The 23,341-nt window shown below is 36.1% G+C and overlaps 1 protein-coding gene across 1 annotated transcript in view; it reads left to right on the forward strand.

The window, feature by feature from the left end:
• The window catches only part of DPH6 (diphthamine biosynthesis 6), a 178,636-nt gene that overhangs the window by 80,716 nt on the left and 74,579 nt on the right, over window positions 1-23,341 (forward strand). The gene's annotated exons all lie outside the window — the stretch shown is intronic.

Below are 23,341 nucleotides of genomic sequence, written 5' to 3' on the forward strand. Positions count from 1 at the left end.
CTGTGTCTGCTTCATATCCAGATGCAGAGGTAAAGCCTGAAGGAGAGATAAAATCAAGAATCATGCTAGCTGTTTAAGCTTTTTTCAGCTCTCCCGATTCTGATAGTTTGCAGGTAGCACGAGGGGCAGTATTCTCACTACCTCTTTCTGTCCCAGTTTTGATATCAAAGATCTTCTGAATGAAGACATTTCATGCATTTACTGCTTTTTCAGTGCAGTTATAAAGCTGATATTCATTAATTAGATAATGCTGACTAATAATCAACATGAAAAATTCTTTAGTATTTTAACTTTTTACATTTATATAATATCCCAATGTGGTTTGAGAGAAGCACTGTTTGGCTGCTGGTCAGCACTCTTCAGGAATGCTAAGATGGATAACTAAAAGATGATCCACCAAGAAAAATTGGCACATAGATCTGTGTTTATCTTAATTAGCCTAACCCTATACAGGCCATCAGCAGGTTGGCCTTGAAATAATTCTGAAAAGTAAGTCTATGCCTTGAAAGTTTTGATGTTATGGCTTGTGTGTGTGTGTGTGTACATGCACGCATCAATGTCTGCGTGTTTGAGTTTATTGAGGGCAAAGAAGAGTTAAGAATGTAACTGGTCCTCAGTATTTGCTTCTCCTTTGTGCAATTCCATATGTTTATGTGACAACATTCTGCTAGACTTTTAAACCTAGTGACTCTATAGTTGTAACAACACTTCAGGCAATAATATGCAGATCAGGGCTAATTAGAATTTTTCCCTTGAATTTTTCTCTCTCTCAGAGAGAGGGGAAAAAATTAACTTGGTTTAGAAATCAGTTTCCTGCCAAATTTGCTAAGGGCAAAGATTTAGAGTAATTTATTGTTGATGTTGCTGTTAATTTTATTTATTTATTTATTTATTGAGGAAGCAGACATTCACCTGGTTCAGAATTCAAAATGTTCCAAATGTTCATGGGCACCTCCAATTTGTAGTCGCGTGCAGAAGTTGTGGATAACCTAAGGACCTACTACTGAGAATTGGCACATGAAAGGTGGGGGGGAGGCAGTCTCAGGGGACTGAGCCGTTTCTCTGTGGGATCTCACATTAACTCCAGACAGGGAGTGTCAGACTTGAGTTAAACTGTAGGACACTGGTGTTGCAGAATTGCTTGGTGTGGAGAAAACCCCACACATCTGGTATCGGAAGTGTTGTGGGTGTGGTAGTTGTAGGTGTGAGAGTGAGGGAGAAACACAGGAGCAACTGGGCTTTTTCTTATATAATGGTTATGTTATGTTTAATCTAGGCTTTTATTTTTACTTTTTTAATGAAAGGAACACATAACTCAGTATTAAGCTATTTACCTGATAGTGATGCCTCTGATGTATTCGGTGAACTTATGAAAAGCACAGCACTTGCTTCATCTTTCAAGCTGGCACCATGACTTCGTTCTTTTCCAGGATGGTCACTAGCCTTTATGTAAAATGAGACCACTCCTGTTTGTTTAACAATCTATGTGGCATTTATTAATTAGCATCTATAAACATAGATACTCTTGCTGACTCCTAGCAAAGTATTTCTTAGTCTGAAGCTGAACATCTTAAGACTGTTCCTCCTTTAATTTCCTTTTTGGTATAGTCAGTGAAGTTTGTTTCTGTCATTTTCCAGATTAGCACTTAAGACAATAAGAAAAAAGGAAAATTTCAAAAAGAGGTGGTAACCATCTATTCTTAACCTTTTCTGTGGTGATGCTGGAAACCACCAATTTTATATTCTATATCTTATCTAAAAGGTTATTGTATTCTAGAGGGCCTTTATTAGACAGTAATCTCCTTGAACATACAGGTAATGTCTTCTTGTGTATTACTCAATCTAGAATGCATATAGGAAACTCAAATTATTATTGAGTAATTTACTGAGTAAAAACAAAAAATTGTGGGATTTGTCTGTTGCTGATTTTTAGGCATTTTACTTTGATAAGTACCTTCCCACAACCCTTTCCTTAAGTTTTCTTAAATAATTATATATTGTTAAGGTCATTGTAATTATCCTAGACCTCCTTGCCTGTATCTCTGTTCTTTGCCCCTTCTAGGCACTGCTTGGTACCAAAGGGGCTCATTGGCTTCGATTCTCTTGCTCCTTTTAGCTGGCTTTCCCTGGATTTGGCCAGTGCAAGCCACTGGGGAGACTGGAGGTCAAAAGGAAGGGAGAAACCCTGACTCCTTCTCTGCCTGGGTGGAATATCTGCTGTGGCTGGCTTGCCTCTTGCTTTAGTTCCTATTGGACACATCCACTGAGGTTCCAGCTTCTGCCAGGCTACTTGGTTGGTTCCTGCACTCTTTATCCTTTGTCCCTTCAGCTTAGCAACTGCCTTCTTGTTACTGCTGGGCCTGGGTCACTTCACTGTGCTGTCTTTCCCTTCTCAGTCCTGTCATCTGTGAAATCAATTCCCTGTACTTTTCTTTAAACTCTTAGAGTGGTTCCTGTTTTTCTAGTTGAACTTTAATTGATACAGTCTTTGAAGTCCTAATCTCGTATAACTCTGATATTGCTAAATGATTAATAAAATAGCCTTCCTTTACATTTATTACTGTAGGATCCCTTAAAAGGACTGAATTTTGCTCAGGCACTTGATGATTGATTATAAGAGTATACTGGGTTTAAATGAGGGAGAGATCACTTTTGATCAGAGGGAACAGGTGTGGCTTCATGGGTTGTGAAGATTGAGTAGGATTGCACTTGGTGGTAATTGGGCCAGAGGGTAGAACATTGAAAATGGACAAAGGAAGAGCATTGAAAATGGAACAAAGGTTGGGAGATGGAAATTATTATATTCAGCCTAAATAGTAGAGATTTGTGTAAAGGATTTATGGAAATAAATGTAGATTAGAGAGAGAAATTTATTTGGCAGATGGGGAATATGAATGGGTTGGGTCAGTTGGAGGGAGAAGAAATTAGTGGAGGAGAGAGCAGTGATGGCTCCATTGATGTTGTTTTAGGGACTGCTGATAGGATCTGAAATGGGAGTACTATAGTGAAATGCCTAATTTGCCCTACCTAGTGACTAGAGATGGGGGACTCTTCGTATCTTATGCTTATCTGGCTCTGAGCAAGCACCCACAGAGAGAGGAGAGTCTAAAGTTACTAGCCTGTTTTGAGCCTGGGTGGTTAGTGACAAAGGTAGAGAAATGGGGCAATAAAGGAGGTTAATTAAGAAACCAGTATTTGTATTGCTTTCTATGAATATTTGAGTACCATCTTGTATGTTACACAAGTTGCCTCACAACCCTATGAACTAGATGTATTTCATGAAGAAACTATACTTATCAGAGTTAGATTTGTACAAGATTTTATTATTGGCTATGTTGTGAAGTTGAACATTTTAACTCAGGTCTTTTCCTGTTTTTCTTTTTTAACTAATTCACTTTATTAGCTTCCTTGGTTACATTTAATGCCATGTGTTCTTTTGACCATAATCACATTTCTTCAGTAATTATGGTAAATTGAATTTTGGACATGTTAAAGGAAAGATACAAACTTTTAAAAACCCTTTTCTTCTGAGAGCATAATTTTTGTTTATGACTGAGGTAAAAGGTAAGGGTGTTTCTTTTGTTTTGGTTGCTTTTTGAAGGACACCCATGCTTTAAGAGATTACTAAACTAGATACATATTCTCATGACTGTGTCATTCCTGAACTGGATAATGTTTCTGTATGTTAATGGAAGTGAGGGGGTGCCTGAGTGACTCAGTCATTTGAGGGTCTGACTCTTGATTTCGGCTGAGGTCATGATCCCAGGGTCACGGGAGTGAGCCCCACCTCCAGCTCTGCACTGAGCGTGGGGCCTGCCTAAAATTCTGCCCTCTCTTTTGCTGTCTCTCTCCAAAATAAAAATAAATAAATAAATACGTGGAAGAAAGACTGAACTGGGAAATGGCATACCAGATTCTTTCCATAATAGTGCCACCATCATGTTTCGTAGGCTTTTGGTACTGAACATAATATATTCCCCTCTGATTCTACATCCCTTCTAGCAGTTGTACCCTGTCTTTTTAACAATAAATCTTTTTAGAATATTTATTTTTACTTATTTTCTTTCTCATTGCCATTCTCTTACCCTGCTTCAGTTTGATTTCCATCAGAACCAATTTATTAAAATTTCTCTTGTTAAGGTCGGTAACAACCAAATCAGGTAGACACATTTTATTCTGTTTTTTACCCCTAATCTTTCCTTTCCTTGACCTCTTTGTGGTATTCAGCCCTATAACCTTTCCTTCTTTTTAAAATCTTCTTGACCTTGGCTTCTGTGATCTTCATCCCTCCTAGTTTCCCATCTGTCTCTCTGTCCTTAGTTTTCTTTCAAGATCTTTCTTTCTCTTGTCTACTTGATAAATGGTATGGTTCCTCACAGCTTCATTCTTCATCTTCTTTCAGCCTACACTTCTTGCTGTTTGATTGCATCTCTTCTCATGTGCCACTGATGTACACATTTATGCCACCCAATTATACTTCTTTTCTTTCCTTTTTTCTTTTATTTTAATTTTTTTAAAAATATACATCCAAATTAGTTAGCATATACTGCAACAATGATTTCAGGAGTAGATTCCTTAATGCCCTTACCCATTTAGCCCATCCCCCCTCCCACACCCCCTCCAGTAACCCTCTGTTTGTTCTCCATATTTATGAGTCTCTTGTGTTTTGTCCCCGTCCCTGTTTTTATATTATTTTTGTTTCCCTTCCCTTATCTTCATCTGTTTTGTCTCTTAAAGTCCTCATTTGAGTAAAGTCATATGATTTTTGTCTTTCTCTGACTCATTTTACTTAGCATAATACCCTCCAGTTCCATCCACTTGGTTGCAAATGGCAAGATTTCATTCTTTTTGATTGCCGAGTAATACTCCATTGTATATATATATACACACCACATCTTCTTTATCCATTCATCCATCGATGGGCATTTGGGCTGTTTCCATATTTTGGCTATTGTTGATAGTTTTGCTATAAACGTGGGGGTGCACGTGTCCCTTTGAAACAGCACACCTGTATCCTGTGTATAAATGCCTAGTAGTGCAATTGCTGGATTGTAGGGTAGTTCTGTTTTTAGTTTTTTGAGGAACCTCCATACTGTTTTCCAGAGTGGCTGCACTAGCTTGCATTCTCACAAGTATACTTGTTTTCTGAGCTCCATACCCAACTGTCTACTGGACAGCTCTCACTGAATGACTAAACGCATATGCCCAAAATAGTACTCATCATATCCCTTCCCAAAATTTGTGGATTTCTTATGAAATCAAAACCATTGCTTTCCATCAAGTGACCAAGCCAAAAATTTGAGATCATTCTAGATTTCTTTCTCAGCCACATGCCAGTAAAATCCATTGGTCTTATGTCACAAATCTTCCATTTCCTTGTTATCGTCATAACCACCCTAGTTTAGGCCTTCATCATATATTTTCTTAGATTTCTTAAGGGTTTCCTAAGTAGATGTTTTGCATCCAACTTTATGCTTTTCTGATAAGCACTCCCACGTAATGTTTTAAAAATATAAATCCAATTGTACAATAATGTTAATGTCCTTAACATTCTGTGCTTATCAATTGGAATAAATTAACTCAAAATGGGTTAATAAAAATTAACTCAAAATGGGTTAAAGACTTGATGGTAAGATCTGAAACTATAAAACTCTTAGGAGAAAATATAAAGATAAACTTTTTGACATTGTTCTTGTCTTAGCAATGATTTTTTGGATTTGACACAAAAAGCAAAGGCAACAAAAGCAAAAATACACAAATGGGACTATATCAAACTAAAATGTTTCCACACAGCCTCAGAAACCAACAAATGAAAAGGCATCCTGTGAAATGGGAGAGAACTATTTGCAAACCACATTTATGGTTAAGGGATTAATATCCAAAATACATAAGGAATTCATAAAACTCAATAGCTAAAAAACAACCTGATTAAAAAATGGGCAGAGAACCTGAATAGACATTTTTTTAAATAAGACATACAAATGTCCAACAGGTATGTGAAAAGGTGCTTAACATCACTAATTATCAGGGAAATGCAAATCAAAACCATAATAGGATATCACTTAGGATGCCTGTTATCAAAAAGGCAAGAGATAATGAATACCAATAAGGATTTGGAGAAAAGGGAACCCTTGTGCACTATTGGTGGGGATGTAAACTGATACAGCCACTATGGAAAACAGTAGGGAGGTGTCTCAAGAAATTAAAAATAGATGGGGCGCCTGGGTGGCGCAGTCGGTTAAGCGTCCGACTTCAGCCAGGTCACGATCTCGCGGTCCGTGAGTTCGAGCCCCGCGTCAGGCTCTGGGCTGATGGCTCGGAGCCTGGAGCCTGTTTCCGATTCTGTGTCTCCCTCTCTCTCTGCCCCTCCCCCGTTCATGCTCTGTCTCTCTCTGTCCCAAAAATAAATAAACGTTGAAAAAAAAAAAAAAGAAATTAAAAATAGAATACCACATGATACAGCAGTCTTGCTTCTGGGTATGTATCCAATGGAAATGAAATTATCTCAAAGAAATACCTCTATTGTCATGTTCATTGCAGTATTATTGGTAGTGGCCAAGGTATGGAAAAAGCCTATGTGTCCATTGACAGATGAATGAATAAAGAAAATATGGTATATATGTGTGTGTATACAAACACACATATATACATATACATATGTACAATGGAATATTATTCAGCCTTAAAAGAAAGAGGAAACCTTGCCATTTGCATCAATATTGATGAACTGGGAAGGCATTATACTAGCTGAAAGAAGCCAGACAGAGAAAGATAAATACTGCATGGCATCACTTATATGTGGGACTAAAAAAAAAGAGGTTGAATTCATAGAGTGCAAAGGTGGTTGCCCTTGGAGAGAGGTTGGAGAGGGTATGAACTTACAGATGTAAGATGAAGAAGGTCTGAAGATCTAATGTATAACTTGTGACTATTGTTGATAATACTGTATTGTATAATTGAAATTTGCTTCAAGAATAGGATTTAAATGTTCTCACCAAAAGAAAAAAAAAAGGAAATATGCGAATTGATGGATATGTTCATTAACTTGATAGTGAGAATTTTGAATTCTTTCACAATGTATGTATATATCAAATCACTGCATTGCATGTTTTAAATTGCTAACAATTTTATTTGTCAATTATAACTCAGTAAACTTGGAATAATTTTTAAATCATATAAAAAATAATAATCCTCATTTATATGAGTTGCATTTAAAAAATTATCTCAAACTAATCAAAGGAAGTTTTCTTAGGAGCTTAAAAAATGAGTGCAGAAAGCATCTTCTAAACAGATTAAATGCTTTCTATCAAACTGATTTGCTTAGAATTGAAAACTTATTGATTGTTGCTTTATTCTCCCAAAAAGGATTAACAGTTTAATCCTTTGTTTATTTATTTTGTTGTTGTTAAAGAGTTCCACAGAAGTCCTCAAAATATCACCTTATCTTTTTACCAAGAAGAATATTCTTGGGAAACTCAATTGAAAAAGGAACTATAGTTCTAGACTTCTGTTCAGTTTCATTTTTAGGTTGAATTTGGTATCGGATGAATAGCAAACTCTCAGTTTCCACATTAAGATGTAGTAATGGCTAATTTATTCAAAACTGGGATTGTCACACTATGGCAACTAAAATGGAGACTCAAAAGTAAAATAATACACCAGCTTTAAATGGAAATAAATGACAAATGATTATGATTTTCTGCAATTTCTGTGTCATTTAATTTTCAGCCTTAACAATTTTTTTCCCTATTAAATTGAGAAAGCTCACAAAGGGAGACAATAATCCCACAAATTAGTGACCTAATACTCTGTCATGAGCTCACTGTTTAATGGAAGAACTCCACATGGTGATCATTTTCCATTTCAGAAATGTTTTATATTGATGATACTAAGGAAAACAAAAGCCTTTCTAACAAGTCAAACAAAACTTTTAGTCAGAATGTATGTCATTTGAAATCACTACCATTTGAAAATTCTCAGTGTCACTTTCAGAATTATTTCATACAAAATAGTATTCATTTCTGTGGTTATTTTTATTAACCTGGACTTGTGTAGTTCTACTCAAGTGAAGAATTGGAAGTTTAAGGAAAACTATCTAGTGCTTTCCTGGCCATATAAATTTCTTATTTAGTTATCCAGGCCCTAGAACATCATTGGCATTCACAAATGTTTCTTATTTAATAATGTCATGTTGCCAGAAGTCCAAATATCACCACTCAGAGCTATAATGCAAGTGTGCTTCTTTAATGAATGGTTCATATTAAAAATGTTGGAATGTTTTTCAGATGAAAACCGCTTTAAATTCAGCAGATCATTTTTTTCTCAACAGGCAGGAACTCATTAACAGAATAATACTCGTAACTGGGGCATTTTTCAAAGAAAATAATATCCCCGATAAATGCAAGCTACATATCTTCTTATCTTTAGAGTAAGTGGGTCTAGATTTCATTTGTTAAAAAAAGGACAGCTTGTGTTCAATTTATCTTGTCATCTTTGTGAACCAACTTCTTAGTATGGAGACAAGTAAATATTTGGCTCTAATATTGGGTCTAACAAGTAAATCTAATTTGGGTCTGGATTTCTACCTTGAAACCCTCCTTATAAACTTAGAATTATCACTGTTACCATATGGCCAAATGCTTTCACCATCCCAATGTCTGTATTGGGTGCCTTTCGGCTGTGATATGGTAGAGCTTCACATACAAATGAGAAAAACAGATCAGGTATAAGTCCATTTATCTCCTTGTGTGTCTATGTTCCTGACACTTTAGGGTACTGATATTAAGAGTAGGCGTTAATAACACTTTAGGACTATGGGAAGGTCCATGTTTCTACTTCTTCCAGCGATTAGACTAGGACTAATGGCAGATTAGGCCCTTATTAGTTGGTTGTTTAATACAGAAGATTCAACCATACAATCAGATACCAAATGGAGATAGGCAAGTAGAATTATGTCAGTTTGTTAGCAGATAAGGTATATATAAATTTCTCGTTAGAGTCAGATTTGTTTCTTTGAAGAAAAATATTTAGTGGATTTTTTACATAAATGCTTTATTAAGGAGGATATAGGAAGACAGTAATAGGAGCAGTTATCTGTGTTCTTATAGTCAAGAAGGGCAAAGAATCAATATTTCTGATTGTTCCATACTTGGGGTATAATTTTTTTTAAGTATTTCCTAAAGTCATTCCTCCCCTCCTTCTTTTGGTTCATTATCCTCTGTATAGACTTATGTCACATATTTTATTTAAAATTCCCATTCTCCTGCATCCCTCACAGCATTTTAGTTTCTTAAGGTTAGCAACTGTGCTATTTCAAATGTGCTTACCCTCTCCTAATATGGGATTGGTCACACAGTAGGGTTTTATATATTAATGTTTAATAAATACATGAGTACTTTTGCCTGCCAGTTTGTCCACACATGGGATAAGAGATGAATATGTATATACTTTTAATAATAATAATAGATCTATTTTAATAATAGATATATTTTTAATAATATTTCCCCTAATTGAAAAAGTAATACACATGGTATAAAAATATTTGTGGGGTACTTGGGTAGCCCAGTCGATTAAGCATCTGACTTTAGCTTAAGTCATGATCAAGGCTTGTGAGTCAAGCCCCATGGCAGGCTCTCTGCTGTCAGCTCAGAGCCCACTTCAGATCCTCTGTCTCCTCTCTCTGTGGCCCTCCCCCAATAGCACATACTCTCTGTCAAAAATTAAATAAACATAAAAAAGGTATTTGAGAAGGTATAAAGTTGTAAATAAAACAGAAAAATGAAATACTGTTTAGAAATAAGCATTATTGTAATTTGGTCTATTTCTGGTCTTCTTTCCATGCCTTATGGATATTTCAAAAAAAATCCATATATTTTAATACACAATCTGTGGAAATTTTTTTCACTGAATCTTATGTCATAAATATTTCCTCATGTTGGGCATCTTTTGGGATGAGCACTGGGTGTTGTATGGAAACCAATTTGACAATAAATTTCATATATTTAAAAATAATAATAATAATGTAAAAAAAATAAATATTTCCGCATGTTATATATCCTTTGAAAATATTTAGTTAATGACTGCTTTGTCTTCTCTCTTCTAAATGTACCATAGATATGCCTGGGTGGCTCAGTCGGTTAAGTATCTGACTCTTGATTTTGGCTTAGGTCATGATCTCACAGTCATGGGATCAAGCCCTGTGTTGGACTCCACCTTGGGCCATGGAGCCTGCTTAAGATATTCTCTCTCCCTGTTCCCCTGCTTGTTCCCCACTTGTTCATAAATGCACGTGTGCATTCTCTCAAAAAAAAATTTAAAAAATTAATGTACCATCCTTCTATTATTTGAGATTTTAGGATTTTAAAATTTTTGTTCCAATTACATGAAGAATGTAAATAAGATGAAAATACTTATAAATAAACTTTTGTGTACATTTATAGTTAGTTTTATTGACTACATTTCTGAAAGTAAAATATTAAATTGCTGGGTCTCACTATTGACAATAGCCAAAGTATGGAAAGAGCCCAAAAGTCCATCAATTGATGAATGGATAAAGATGTGGTATAAATATGCAATGGAATATTACTCCATGATCAAAAAGAATGAAATCTTGCCATTTGCAGCAATGTGGATGGAACTAGAGTGTATTATGCTAAGCGAAATTAGTTCAGTCAGAGAAAGACAAATATCATATGATTTCACTCGTGTGGAATTTAAGAAAACAGATGAACATAGGGGAAGGGAAGCAAAAATAAGAAAGGGAGAGAGACAAACCATAAGGGACTCTTAAATACAGAGAACAAACTGAGGGTTAATGGAGGGAGGTGGGTAGAGGGATGGGCTAAATGGGTGATGGGCATTAAGGAGGGCACTTCTTGGGATGAACACTGGATGTCATATCTAAGTAATGAGCCACTAAGTTCTATTCCTGAAATCATTATTACAGTATATGTTAACTAACTTGGACTTAAATTTTTAAAAAATTGTTAAAGAAAAACAAAGAAATTACTGGGTCTAAGAAAATAAACATAATAAGGCTTCTTGATACATACCTCAAGGTTGGTTTTCAGAAAGGATGCACTAGCAACAGCTTCATCCATGGTGCACAAGCTTATGCAACTCTCCATATCCTAATCATCTTTAAGTATTAATCAAATTTTAATAAAATTACACACAGACATATATATATATATATATATATATATATATATATATATATATATATTTGTTTGACAAAAAGTAATTCTAGTTTGTATTTTCTTTGTTCTTCTGAAGGTTGAAATTAGTCATTTTATTTATTCTCTTAAAAATACCTAGTAATATCTTTTCTCATTTTTACTATTGGGTGTTAATCTGTTCCTTCTATCTTGAAAGACAAAGACATTAACTCTTCCTCATGTATGTTACAAAGTGGTCTTTTTGTTTTCATTTATTGACTTAGTTTTGTTTAGGATAATTGCTGAAGTTGTAATTTTATGTAATCATCTTCATTCAATTATAAATGTTTATTGAATATTCAGTATTGTCCTAGGTGCTTTTCTAGAGCTGAGGATATAGTGAAACAAGACCAAGTACCTGCCCTCATAAAACTAAAGACACATTTTTAAAAAATTAAATAAGAGAGAAAAATAAATAAATAAAAATTAAATAAGTAAACATACGATGTAATTTCAGGTAATGCTATGAAGAAAATAAATCCAGGGCAAGGAAGTAGTGACAGGGCTAGGGAGGGGTAGTGAGTGGAGTAGGAGGACTGTTTTAGAAAGAAGGCAGAGAAGGCCTGTCTGAGATATTTGAGCAAGACCCTAAAAAAGTAACCAAGTAGATCATGTAAATTTCTACAGGAAGTGTTTCATAGGCATAGGGAAGGAGACCCTAAGATGCAAATGAGCTTAAATGTTTGAGGAACAAGAAGTCCAATGAGGATCATTGGAATAAGCTGACAGGATAGTAGTAGATGGTGAGGTCAGAGAAGCTGGGAGGGCCCAGGTCATTTAGAACCTTGTATATTATCCAAAAGGAGATTGTGTATTACTCTTAAGCTTTGTGGGAAGCCATTAGAGGATTTTCAAGCAGGGAGCTGCATGTTCTAGTTTATATTTTGAAAGATCACTGGTTGCTCTGTGGAGATAAACTGTAGTGAGGGAGTGTGGACTTCAGGAGGTGAGTTAGGAAACTATTGCAGTAGTCCAATTGAGAGTGATGATGGTTAACACTAGTGGTAGTGGTGGAGGAGATGAGAAGTGATTGGCTTCTGGATATTTTTGGAAGATGGAGCTAATAGAACTATTGCTTGGTTGGATGTGGGTCATAAGGGAAAGAAAAATCATGGATGACTCTAAGATTTTTGGCCTGACCAAAAATATATGTGCAATGTCATTTCCTAAGATGAGCAGCCATATATGAAAGCACCTCTAGGTGTGATGAGTGTATGTGCCTGAATCAAGAGTTTTGTTTTGAATCTGTTCAGGTTTGAAATACTTAGTAAACACCCAGATGGGTGTTAGAGCAGACATTTGCATCCTGGATCTTTAGAAAACATGCAACCAGATGAAATTGCCGGGGAATGAATATAGTTAGAGAAGGAAAGAGAGACAAGGACTGAACTCTGGGCACTTTAATTTTTGGAGATAATGAAGAGGGCAAGGAGCCAGTAAGGGAGAGAGAGGAATAGCCATTAAGGTAGGAAGAAGAATTCAAGTAAGGTAATGACCGAGAATTGCCCATTGAATTTGGCAAACCTACAGGATAAGAGAAGTTTTAGTATACTGATAGGAACTCAAGGTTGCCTGGAGGGGGTTTAAAAGAGAATGGATGATGAGGAAATGGAGAAAAATATATACGTTCTTTTGAAGTTTTACTGTAATAAGGATAATATCCCTATTAAATAATGATACCTGGAAGAGGACATGAGTTTTTTGGCAGCTATCACAGTATATTATAGAATGATGAACATGAACCAGGAGTAAAAATTGATGGTACAAGAAAAAAACAAAAAGCCCTTAAGCCATCTAGATGTATTGGGATACCATGCAAAGTATCACTTAGGAGCAGTTAGGGCTTAGGAGCCCATTTTCGTAGGAAGAGGCAGAATCTATAGGTACAGGTGCTGATAGGTTAATAGAGCTGATGATCCTTAGTCAGATCTTTCTGGGTTTTATTTTCTTTCTTTTCTAAATGTTTAGAATGGTTCCCAAGAGCAGGAAAAAATCACGTATGTATTCAGGATGATGATGCTTAATTAAAATCAATACAGTTTGCTTCAAAAGGAAAGAGGGTGACTCAGTTAACTGTCTGACTCTTGATTTCGGCTCAGGTCATGATCTCATGGTTGTGAGATCAAGCCCCATGTCAAGCTCTGCACTGAGCGTGGAGCCTGCTTAAGATTCTCTCCTTCCCTCTCCCTCTGCCCTTCTCATGCTCGTTCATGTGTGCACTCTCTCTCTCTCAAAAACTTAAAAAAAATTAATGACAGAGCTAAAAGGGAGGTAGTGAGGGGGTAGGAGAACTATTTGCTGAAGATCAAACCATAATCCTCTGCCTTAAGAGTCCAGTGCAGATTTGTAATATATAATTGCAGAGAAGTCTAAGAAGCTCACTAATATTTCCTGACTGAAAAAGACAAGGATTAGACATACACTAACAGGTATTCAGACATATTCTGAAGATGCTGTAATTAAAACAGTGTGGTGCTGACCCAGAAATAGATCAGTGGAACATGTACACAGAAGACCTAAACATGTATAGGAATGTAGCATATGATAAAGTTGACAGTGAAACTGGTGGGGAGAATTCTCTACATAAAAGATGATATTGAACAATTGGCTAACTACTTAGAATGATAGAAATTTCTATCTTTGGTATGTCTTCTACCTTGCTAATTCGTTTTTTGTTGAGGCCTGTCTACCAACCACACCTGTGCTCTTGCTTATCTACATAGTACCACATGCTAGTAATAATGAAGCTGTGTTTGTACCAGTTTGTGAGTATGTTTGCTTCTGCAGATGCCCTCTCTATTGTTATGATTGGCCTTGTTGGTCAGATAGCTGCATGGACTAGCTTCTCAGCAGTCTTACAGGTGTGTCTCACATTGACAAAGCTTGGGGGAAAGGGTGATCTAAGCAACAAATGACCCCTGTGATGTCTACTTAGCTGATCTGGTCATAGCTAACTTTGTAAATATGTGTTAGCATTTTTTATCTACAAAACAAAGAAGATGATGACAGTCTACCTTGGAGCATTGTTGAGAGTAGTAACTAATACAAATGTTTAACGGTATTCTGCACTGCTGTTTCTCATACTCAGTGATGCCATTGCTGACTGTTATTTCCTCAGTCGAACTAACACGTCCATCATTGATAGTGATGATGTTCTAAGCTGAGTAGTGTCCATTTGTGTTTGAGAGCTCCTGTGGCTTAGCAATGTACTCAGCTATTTAGGGTCCAATCTTTGTCTCTAACTTCTCTATCATTGACATTATTTTTTATTTTGATTTTCTCTGCCTTTGACAATCTTGATGACAGGAATGTAATTTGATTTGTATCCACTCTCAAAATTCTGTGAACTGTGTTCAATTTAACAATAGATATTCATTGTTTGATTAGTCATTTATTTTACTGAGGCTCTGACATTCATTTTTTGCAGAATTTGGCAATGGTTTTTGTGTCAAATATTTTGTTCTTGCTTTCATCAAACATGACTGCAACTTTCCCCACAGTAGTCGTAACTAACTAACTTCTTAATTGTAAAATACAGTGGTTCTGTTGAACTTTCTATAGCATGTGGCACTATGTATATGTATATAAGCAAGAGCACAGGTGTGGTTGGCAGACAGGCCTCAGTGAAAAGGCTGCTTGTTCTACTGACCAGCTGTGTCAACTTGAATGAGATCATCTTATTTTTTCATATATAAAATCAGTTTAATAGTATTCTGGAATGCTATAAGGAATAGCTAAGATAAGATATACACATTACCTAGCACCTAGGCACTTGGTAATGTTGCTTTATCTTTCTTTTTCATCAAAATTCTATTTATGCACACATTCATTACTCTATCCTTGCTGTGTCTCTTCTTATCATGACCACTCTTTTCCAGTGTCTTCACCGAAGTCTCTTTCTTCTCCTTCTCCTTACATTTAGCTGTACCCTCACTGTCTTACACTGAGGCACCTTCTTGCTCTTTGTCCTGCTCCTTGGGGTTCTTGTTTGCTCCTACGACTTCAAGTTCTTCTATATGCTGATAACACCCACATCTTTCTCTATACTCTTTTGAGAACCAGAGTATTCAATATACCTAATAGTCTTTCTACTTTGGATACCTAACAAACAAACTTAAAAATATACATAAAGCTAAATAAACTCAGTATTTTGTTTTAAGACACGTAGTTCCTTTCTTAGCGGGTGGTCACTTAAAGTGGAATCATTGGTCCCACCTTTTATATGTGCTTCTTGTCTCTGTGCTGATGGTTCCCAAGTTTTATTAATTTTGTCTCTAAGTTGTTTTTGGAATTTAGCTTCTTATCTCCATTCTTCAGTTCTTTCAGACTAAGCTCCTTCTCTCTCTACTCTCTTGTGTACCCTTGACACTGTCAACCAGTCTTATCTTTCTACTTGTAAATATGATCGTATCTTCTTAAAATCCTTAGCATGACCCAAGAGAAACAAAAACATGTATTCACACAAAGACATTTAGGAAAATTCATAGCAGCTTTATTCACAAGAATAAACTGGAAACAATGCAAATATCCATCAACAAAAGAATGGATAAACAAATGTGGTATGGCCTGTACAATGGATTAAAATGGAACACAAAGGAATGAGCTATAGATACACACAACATGGATCAATCTCAAAATCGTACTGAGTGAAAGAAGCCAGAAACAAAAGGATATGTATTGTATGACAAAATACAAAAGGATATGTATCATTCACGTATATGTATATGTATATGTGTGTATATATATATGTATGTATATATGTCCATATATATGTGTATATACACACATATATATAGAAAACATTATAGAAAATGCAAACTAATGTGAAATGACCTAAAGCAGGTTAGTAGTTGCCTGAAGCCAGGAGTGAAGAGAGGGTTGGGCTGCAAAGAGACACAAGCTATCTTTTGGGTATAACCAAAATGATTTGTATCTTGATTGTGGTGGCAGTTTCACTGGTATATACACATTTGTTAAAACACATTGAATTGTGCACTTTAAATGGATACAGTTTATTATATGTAAATTGCACCTCAATAGACATAATTAAAAAAAAATTCCTACGGGGAAGGGCTCTCCATTGCCTTCAGGATGCAGGCCACATTGCTCAAAAGTTTGATCCCAGGCTACATTTTGCAGCCTTTTTTCCTTCCACTCCTTGATATGTGCTTTCAACAGCAGCTACTCAATACAGCTGACCATCCCTTCTTATATGTCATGCCCTTATTTTGTTGCTTATACGAACAGTTAAAGAACAATGACAGTTAGCATTATTGTTGGAGAGGGTTAAATGACTGGTTAAGTTTGATAATAGTACTTGGTGAGCAATATGGTATAGCTCTCCAGGATCGGTTTTGACAATGTACCAAGAAGTTATCAGTCTCTCTAGTATAGATTAATATAAACCAAATTCCTTTAAGACTAATGTCTAAGCCAGAATGTCAGTTCATTTATAATGTAGACCATTTGTGTTAAAAGGATGAGAATGCTTGTTTTGATGGATTAGCATAATCTTTCTGGGTTTGAAAGTAACAAGGCAACCTAAATTAGAGTCTAAAGTTTGCTTTGTGGGCACAGAATCAGATCATAGGAAGTTGGTTTGAATGTGGCCAGACTTCAGGGCCCCACATTCTGTGTTAATTATTTTCTGCAGCACATCCATTTTTTATTTCTATTATGGCACAAGGTGATTTATCTGGCTGTATCTTCATGCAGCCTGAGTTCATTTTTGATTCTAGTAGTCATTTTCTTTTTGTTTCTCTGTTGACACTTCCACTGCTATTATTTTGCTGCTATTGTTAATTTATTGACTTTTTCCCCAAATGATACAGGTCATGGGTCAAGGCATGAGCTTATTAGCTTTAAATTTTTTTACAGAGTAAATTGACTCTGTTAGATCTTTATCTTTTAAAGGTCTGTTTTGCCTTCTCCGAAGTTAGTAGTATGTTCTGAATGGTTAAGGATTCAACAGAAGTCTTACTTACCCTTGGATTATTCAGGACTCACTATGTTGAAAGTTTGTTGTATCTGGACTGTAGAGTTGAGTGTTAGGGTTATGTATTAGTCATGGCTTTCTAGAGAAACAGGGAACTAGGGATATATAAAGATGTATAGAAAGAGATTTATTATGAGAGATTATCATCTGATTATGGAGGATTATGGAGGATCTGCCGTTTGCAAACTGGAGATCCCAGAGCACTGGTGATATGTTTCCAGTCCAAACCCAAAGACCTCAGAACCAAGGCAGCCAATGATGTAAATTTCAGTGCAAGTTCTAAGTCTCGAAAACCAGGGGTGACCATGTCTAAGGACGGGAGAAGATGGATGTCCCTGCTCAAGCAGAATAATTTTACCCTTCCTCTGCCTTTAGTTCTATTCAGGCCCTCATTGGATTGGATGATGCCCACCTCTTTGGTTGGGGCTGTCTTCTTTACTCAGTTTTAACAATTCAAATTATAATCTCTTTCTGAAGTGTCCTCACAGAAATAACCTTTTATCAGCCCAGTCAAGTTAACAAATAAACTTAACCATCACAGGTTTGTAGGCTTGTGTTGAGGAATGATAATGAGCAAGAAGTTAATGCCCAGGAATGAAGGGTTTTGTCTGTCAAGTTAGGCCTTCATTACATAGTAGTAACAGTAGTAGGTGGTGCTGGTGGTGGCCAGTAGTAGTAATGGAAGTAGTAACAGAAGTAGTTATAGAAGTAGTAGTAATAAGAAAGAAGATTATGATAATGACACAAAAGATTTACTGAGTGCTTACTGTTATTGATCTGGATTATTTTACTCAGTCTTCACAGTAACCCTAGGAAACAGGAACTATTATTATCCTCACTATGAATAAGGAAACTGAAACACAGAAATTATGTAACTTGTTCAAAATCACCAAGCTAGTAGGTGGTAAGGTTGGATTTTTAATGGGTAGCAGTAATCATGATTGTTAAACAAGTCATTAGTTAGGCCTATATTTAGATTATGAACTCCCAGATGGGGAACTTGACTATCCTACCATCAGCTCTGCCTTACACTCCGGTTGTTAACTTTCTTCAGATCAAGAGTAGGCAGGTACAAATAGTGGGTTCATAGAACTTGACCTCAACTCTTTATTCTGAGTTATTTTGTACATTTTTCAGCAGCACGACCAAACTGAGTCTTCAGCTTTATCCCTGTTTCCCGCAAGGGAAGAGCCTTTATACAATTGGACATGTTTTTATTTTTCCTCTGTAAGAATTTTAACCCTTGTATTGTTGTTATTATTTCTACAATAATTTGTAAATGTTAATTTTTACTTGCTTTTTTAAGTTAAAATTTTGTAGACGGTATTTATTTGTCAAAATAAAGATTCTCACATAAAAAGACAGTCTCTTCAACAAATGGTGTTGGAAACTGGATATTCACATGCAAAAAAATGAAAATGGACCACTTTTTTACACTATATATAAAAACAAACTCAAAATGAATGAAGGACCTAATGCCAGACCTGAAACCATAAAAATCCTACAAGAAAGCACAGGCAGTGATTTCTCTGACATAGGTCACAGCAGCATTTTTCTAGATATGTCCCCTGAGGCAAGGGAAACAAAAGCAGAAATAAACTATTGCAACTACATCAAAATAAAACACTTCTGGGGTGCCTGACTAGCTCAATCAGTAGAGCATGTGACTCTTGGTCTCAGGGTTGTGCGTTTGAGCCCCATGTTGGGTATAGAGATGACTTAAAAATCAAATCTTAAAAAATAATAATAATAAATCAAAAGCTTCTGCATAGCAAAGCAGATCACCAATAAAACTAAAAGACAACCTACTGAATGGGAGAAGATATTTGCAAATGACATTATCTGATAAAGCGTTAGTATCCAAAATGCACAAAGAACTTGTAAAACTCAACACCAAAAAACAAAAATAGTCAAATTAAAAAATGGGCAGAAGGGGCTCCTGGGTGGCTCAGTCGGTTAAGCCTCTGACTTTGGCTCAGGTCATGTTCTCATGGTCCGTGGGTTCAAGATCTACATTGTACTTTGTGCTAGCAGTGCAGAGCCTGCTTGGATTCTTGGTCTCCCTCTCTCTCTGCCCCTCCCCTGCTCATTCTCTCTCTCTCTCTCTCTCTCTCTCTCTCTCTCTCTCTCTCTCTCTCTCAAATAAACATTTAAAGATTCTATGCTCCTGGATAGGAAGAACAAATATTGTTAAAATGTCAATACTACCCAAAGCAATCTACATATTCAATGCAATCCCTATCAAAATAACACCAGCATTCTTCACAGAGCTAGAACAAATAATCCTAAAATTTGTGTGGAACCAGAAAAGACCCCGAATAGCCAAAGCAATCTTGAAAAAGAAAACCAAAGCAGAAGGCATCATAATCCTGGACTTCAAGCTATACTGCAAAGCTATAATCATCAAGACAGTATGGTACTGGCACAAAAACAGACACTCAGATCAATGGAACAGAATAGAGAACCCAGAAATGGACCCACAAATGTATGGCCAACTAGTCGTTGACAAAGCAGGAAAGCATATCCAATGGAATAAAGACAGTTTCTTCAGCAAGTGGTGCTGGGAAAACTGGACAGCAACATGCAGAAGAATGAACCTGGACCATTTTCTTACACCATACTCAAAAAATAAACTCAAAATGGATGAAAGACCTAAATGTAAAACAGGAAGCCATCAAAATCCTCAAGGAGAAAGCAGGGAAAAACCTCTTTTATCTTGGCCTCAGCAACTTCTTACTCAACACATCTCTGGAGGCAAGGGAAACAAAAGCAAAAATGAACTACTAGAACCTCATCAAAATAAAAAGCTTCTGCACAGCAAAGGAAACAATGCACAGAACTAAAAGGCAACCAACAGAATGGGAGATGACATTTGCAAATGACATATCAGCACAAGGGTTAGTATCCAAAATCTATCAAGAACTTATCAAACTCAACAACCAAAAAATAAATAATCCAGTGAAGAAATGGGCAAAAGACATGAATAGACATGTCTCCCCAGAGAAGACATCCAGATGGCCAACCGACACATGAAAAAATACTCAACATCACTCATCATCAGGGAAATACAAATCACAACCACAATGAGATACCACCTTACACCTATCCGAATGGATAACATTAACAACTCAGGCAACAACAGATGTTGGCGAGGATTCAGAGAAAGAGGATCTCTTTTGCATTGCTGGTGGGAATGCAAGCTGGTGCAGCCACTCTGGAAAACAGTATGGAGGTTCCTCAAAAAAGTGAAAATAGAACTACCCCACAACCCAGCAACTGTACTACTAGGTATTTATGCAAGGGATGCAGGTATGCTGTTTCAAAGGGACACATGCACCCCCATTTTATAGGAGCACTATCAACAATAGCCAAAGTGTGGAAAGAGCCCAAATGCCCGTTGAGGGATGAATGGATAAAGAAGATGTGGTATATATATATAAGGGGCATTAAGCTATCTACTCCTGAAATTGTTGCACTATATGCTCACTAATTGATTGTAAATTTAAAAAATAAAAAAATTTAGAAATAAAAATAAACATTTAAAAAATGGGCAGAAGACATGAACAGATGTTTCTCCAGAGAAGATATCCATATGGGCAATGGCCAGACACACAAAAAGATGCTCAACATCACTCATCATCAGGGAAATGTACATCAAAACTATTATGAGATATCACCTCACACCTGTCAGAATGGCTAAAATCAAAAACTCAAGAAATAAATGTTGGTGAGGATTTGGAGGAAAAGGGCTCTTTTTCCTTTTGCATTTTTGGTGGGAATGCAATCTGGTGCAGGCACCATGGAAGACTGTATGGAGGTTCCTCAAAAAATTAAAAATTGAACTACTCTATGATCTAGTATTTTCACTATGGGGTATTTACCCAAAGAATATGAAAACATTAATTTGAAGGGATATATGCACCCCTATGTTTATTGCAGCATTATTTATAGTAGCCAAACTATGGAAGCAGCCCAAGTGTCCGTCGATTGATGAATGGATAAAGATGTGGGGTGTGTGTGTGTGTGTACACACACACACACAATATACACACGTACATATATATACATATATATGTATATATATAATGAAATACTATATATATAATGAAATATTATTTGGCCATAAAGAAGAATGAAATCTTGCCATGTGCAACAACATGGATGGAGCTAGACAGAATAATGCTAAGGGACATAAGCTAGTTAGAGAAAGATGTAAATACCATATGATTTCACTCATATGTAGAATTTAAGAAACAAAACAAATGAACCAACAGGAAAAAAAAAAAAAAAAAACAGATAGACTCAACTATAGAGAACAAACAGATGGTTACAGGGGGTGGAGTGAAATAGGTGAAGGGGATTAAAGTGTATACTTATCTCAATGAGCACTGAGTAATATATGAAACTGCTGAATCACTATATCGCATAACTGAAACTAATGTAACAATGTTAACTATGCTGGAATTAAAATTTTTAAAAATTAATAAAAAATGATTCTCACATTAAAAAATGAGTGATTTAGGGGTGCCTGGGTGGCTCAGTCATTTAAGCATCCGACTTCAGCTCAGGTCATGATCTCACGGTTCGTGATTTTGAGCCCCACATTGGGCTCTGTGCTGACAGCTCAGAGCCTAGAGCCTGCTTCGGATTCTGTGTCTCCCTCTCTCTCTCTGCCGCTCCGCTGCTCATGCTTGCTTTCTCTCTCTCTCTCTCTCTCTGTCTCTCTCAATAAAGAAACATTAAAAAAATTTTTTTAAATGAGTGATCTATATTTAGGCCTAGTTTGGAAGAATAGTCCAAATTCAGTTTGGTATATGATTCTAGAGCTGATTAATTAGGTATTATCAAATAGAAAATAAAAGAGATGGAAAGAGAAGAGAATTCCAGAGAAAGTATGTAGACTAAGAATGATTAAATAATAATTATTTTAGGGTTATGGTGAACATTAGATGAGAATTACAGAATGATAGCACATTTTAAATGGATAGTCAATGCCAGTTTTTATTTTGACAATGGCGTGACTTAGTTAAAACAGAAAAGTACCAGTACCTTTTATCTTTGTTTCCTTGGTGTATAGAGAAATACACACATATACATATATAATTTTAGTCCTTTATATTTTCTTATGGCAAAATTTCATGTAAACAACTCTATGATATAGGAATAATATAACTGATTTTGATCTTTTGATGACACTGTTCACTACTCTGTGATCTATGACATATTTGCATTTATTTATTTATTTAGTTTAGGAGAGAGACAGAAAGAGAGAGGGAGGGGCGGAGAGAGAGAGAATCCCAAGCAGGCTGTGCACTGCCAGTGCAGAGCCCAGTACAGAGCCCAGTGCAGGGCTCAATCTCACGAAACTGGAGATCATGACCTGAGTGGAGAGCTGGATGACAGACGTTTAACTGACTGAGCCACACGGGCACCTGCCATGTTTATATTTATTTAGGAACACTATGTCTTGACTTTTTCTAAAGAATACAATGACTTTTATGAAAAGAAAATGGCTAGGAAGTGAAGGGAAAGGTTATAAGCAAATGCTCTAACAATGTTGCTAAACTAGGAAAGTACAGGAAATAGCTTTTGTTCCTGTAAACCTTATGTAATAGAATCATATTTGGGGGATGTTTGGGCAGATATTTCTTTCTCATTTTGGAGGAGAAACTCTAAATTGTCTTTATTTCCAAAGACTTGAGAGATTCTTGTTGTGCATTTTGTTTATTTATTATGGCATCCTATTAGGACACACTGGTTATTTCAATATGCCTTGAAGTATTACATATGTTTTTATGTGAAACACTATTGCTTTTCTTTGTAGATTTCCATGTATGGAAAGAGTATTAATAATGAAGTCTTCTCTCTCAAGTAGTTTCTTCTGTACTCCATATACCAGGATGGATTTTCTTTTATGCCTATTCAGAGAATTTCTATTTAGTTTGTTGTTAGTAATTACCCTCCAGTCACTTTCTTCATATCTGTTTTCTAGATAACAGATTCCTAGTGTATACCTGTATTATGTATTATTCTTCCGTAAGTGTACTATCTTATACTTCTCTACATTAAATCTCATCTTAAACCTGTCCTTCCAAATTCCCAAATTCTCCATATCCATCCATGTACATGT

Source organism: Lynx canadensis, chromosome B3 (genome assembly GCF_007474595.2).
Source record: "Lynx canadensis isolate LIC74 chromosome B3, mLynCan4.pri.v2, whole genome shotgun sequence".
In the NCBI taxonomy this organism is placed as follows: Eukaryota; Metazoa; Chordata; class Mammalia; order Carnivora; family Felidae; genus Lynx; species Lynx canadensis.